The sequence below is a fragment of the Bidens hawaiensis genome, unplaced genomic scaffold (genome assembly GCF_021521415.1).
Source record: "Bidens hawaiensis isolate Kalapana, Puna unplaced genomic scaffold, B.hawaiensis_p1.1 tig00078419_1, whole genome shotgun sequence".
Taxonomy (NCBI): domain Eukaryota; kingdom Viridiplantae; phylum Streptophyta; class Magnoliopsida; order Asterales; family Asteraceae; genus Bidens; species Bidens hawaiensis.
The window spans coordinates 44,733-48,304 of NW_027503439.1; the positions used below are offsets into that span (position 1 = coordinate 44,733).

General features: G+C 36.3%; 1 pseudogene across 1 annotated transcript; it reads right to left on the reverse strand.

Annotated features, from left to right (window-relative positions):
• Positions 1 to 832: 832 nt before the first annotated feature.
• LOC143606928 (early nodulin-like protein 17 pseudogene) lies at positions 833 to 2,028 on the reverse strand (annotated as a pseudogene). Its single transcript, XR_013148841.1, has 2 exons — positions 1,840 to 2,028; positions 833 to 1,201 (listed from the first exon to the last, which is right to left on the reverse strand). The product of XR_013148841.1 is annotated as an early nodulin-like protein 17 pseudogene (transcript).
• Positions 2,029 to 3,572: the final 1,544 nt, after the last annotated feature.

The window sequence follows — 3,572 nt, forward strand, 5'->3', positions numbered from 1 at the left end:
TAAGTCTTTAGAAAATCAATACCATATGGTCCACATGAGATACATAAGGGCTGTCAAATCTCAAATACCGTTAACATTTTTAGATGTGAACAAAAGAAAAATCCACAACTATTTTGATTCGGTAAGAACATTCTGATGACTGGTCTCTTAAAAGGTTACATTCTTACTGGCCTTTTACAATGACATGATATCCAATCTGTATATAACAAGATTGTTGTTAATCGTTTTCAATTATATCAATTTTATCGGGTTTTCAAATCACCATGTTGGCTCGGGTTTACTGTCATAACTATTTTTATGATTCTATTTTTCCTGAGCGTGAAAAAAAATCATTAAATAGATATTTAAGGGGCGTTTGAGATTGCTTATTTAGGCTCCTTAATAAGTTCATAATCCTTAATAAGTTCTGATATTGTGAGCAATAGATTAATAAGTCAGGATTTTACAATAAATAAGGAATCCCAAACACCAACTTGTGATTTAATTGATCCAGATTTAATCCGAACACTCGTATCCCAACCAGGGTCAAACTACTTCTAGGAGGGCACATGTGCATGATGACAAAGCCATAACCACTACCATGTGCAAAGAGAAAGAAAATATGATAGCGGAATCCGCCAGTCACGCAATGGAATGAATTATAAATTAATAATCCATAAATAATAACAATCAATGTGCGATTACATGCGTCTATCCAACTCAATCACACCCATTACTCAACTTTGTCTTCTTTTTTTTTTGGTCAAACTATAATCAACAACTTCAAACCAACTGAAAAAAAATATCAAAAAAGAAACCGATAATATTGTGTACCCATTTTGAGCAAGTAGAATCTATCATATCACCAAATTGAATTCTGCATCAGACACGGACAAGTAACGAGTCCCATATGGCGGCAATCGTGACGACAGCTGGGACCACAAGCTGGCTTCTGAGAACAACAGTGAGACTTGAAGAGTGACTCTTTGCAGGTGCGGCTCGTGGAGGTGGTGATAGAGGAGCGAGGTGCACGTGCAGCTTCATGCCACCATAGCATGACCCTTTGCTACTAATGAAGTAGCGGTCGTGGGTCACATTGAGTTCCACTACATCTCTTCAGCCCCTGTTGTGTAATTGTGAACCGGATGCTCGGCGTTGCACGTTTCATAGTTGGTCTTGTTGACTTCAATCACATCGTTCTGGTTTCTGTCGTACACGAAAACTGCAAGAACCAAAATTAACAATAATAACTAAGATCCAAAATATATCTAATGTCACAACTCACATGTTATACAATGCATAATATTCACAAGTATTGGTGCTAATATTTATAAACATATATAACATTTTATTATGTAATCCAATTCTCAGATCAACTTCTTGCAATCTAAAATCATATCCACACTATTCATTGCGCATTAATAGCGTGAGCAATAACCACATCGTTAACCTAGTAGAGCCGAAAACCAACAAAACCAAACCAAAATTAACCGAATTTACTGAAATCAGTTATTGGTTATTTTTGTAGAGCCCAAATTCGATTTTGTTTATTAACCGAACCAAAAACCGAATAAACTAAACTGGTTAACCGAAAAACTGATTGATTATTTTGGTTGCAGCTAATAACCGAACTGTGCACACTCCTACTGAATCACATTTGTAGGTAAATCACAGTAAGACAGTGAAAGATCCAGGGACTCGTAATTAGAAATTGCAAAACCTAATTAAACAACATCTGGGTAGAAAGAAAGAAAGAAAGATCTAGTGCAATTAGGTTCAAAATGACCGATCTACGTGTACAAGACAGTAATTAGAAAAACAAAACATTAGATCTAAGAGAAATAAATATAAAATACTTACAGAGCCAGTCACCGAAGTTGAAGGTTTGGTTACCAGCCCAAAGAGTGTAGTTAACGTTGGTAGTCCACCCCATGCTTCCGCCGACGATTAATCGTCTGGCGGAGACTTCCGGCAACATGATGACTAATGTAGCAAAGAATGCGATAGCCACCGCCGTGGTGGTGCTCCCGTCCCATTTCGAGGTTTTTTCTAGAAACGTCGGGTAATGTAAATGCAAATTGTAATGTATTTCTGTCCTCTTGGGTTTGGTTTTATAACACGAAAAGGAGCGTCAAATAAATAATTTCTGATTAGTCGGTACGCGTTTTTATTTTTATTTATTTTGTTTATGTTTTTATATCGATTTCCTTCATGTCACTATCTATTTAAATCGGCTTTCTATCGTGTCCCTACAAATATGTGTTTGTTATTCATTGTTTTTTTTTGGAACGTGTTAACTTGTATCCTTTATATATTGTAAACCCTAACCACTAATAAGATATTTATTTGTCTTGATGGTAAGCTACAACATCGAGGTTTAAAGAGGCTTACATCTTGATTAGTTTCTAGCTCAAATGTTTCATAGCGATGTTAGGATAAATATTTTTTGTTTTGTGGCGTCAAAATGCATAATGATGTGAAAGGTTACCATCTTTAATATATTGACATTGTGAGATACACCTAAGATGTTACATTTTGCTCTAGACTAATAAAAAGTAGTTCAACTGTATGGGGAAAAAAGGTAGCTTTTTTTACCTTTGAAGCAGATTTGTCAAGATCTTGATCTTATTTAAGATATTATTCTTACACAAGATGGCCCCGAGATGAGAAGCAAATTGCCTTAGGTTGTACGTCTGTGTTGTGTGTAGTATTAAAAATTGTTCTGACAAAATCATTAACTTTTTTAAGTTTAAACTGAATCCATCACAATCGAAGTTTTATATAATTTACTATAAAACGATTACAATAAAGTGGGCAGGCAAACGGGCAACAAGCTGCGCCGCAACCCCCTTTTGAACAGCAAAGCCAATCCTGCTAAAAACGAAGCTTTGGGACCTAGAAGCCTGAAGAGGTTCCGTGTACGACGCGCTGAACCCTACTCAAAAATTTCACAGCCTCTGGAGCCAGAAAACCAAATGTATCAAAGGCAAATGGTAGAAAGACATGTTGATTATCTAAACAAGCTTTCTCGTGTTTAACAACTTTGCCCGCGATTCAGCTTTCAACGCAGCCTGACCCACAACAACCCACGGTCCCTGAGCCCAACAAGAGGAGACACTCCTGTAAGATTCACACAGGCGTGTTTGTTACTAGTTTAAACTTGATAAAATAATAAGGTACAACTGATAGGAGATTCAGATTACTAAAATATATTACTAGTAATTTAGATTCTGAGGCATCGAATTTTTATAGACACTTGATGAACTACTTTTAATTGAACTTGGTCATTTAACCTAGTTGCTTATTTACTTCTTTTATCATATCAATATTAACACATTTTTAGCTTTTTCATTAACTATTTGACTATTTCAACGCAAGTAAATATTTGGACGGGTGAGTCCTTAATGTCCTTATCATATGCACTGCATGATCATTATTAGGGCCGTTATTTTTATCCAAAACCCGAAACCCAACCCGAAAAATTCTTGCCTGAATCCGAACTAACCCGATCCAAAGAACCCGAATCCGAACCCGATCTGAAGTAATTCGGGTTGGTTCTCGGGTTTGATTGATAAGTTTTGGGTCAACCCGAA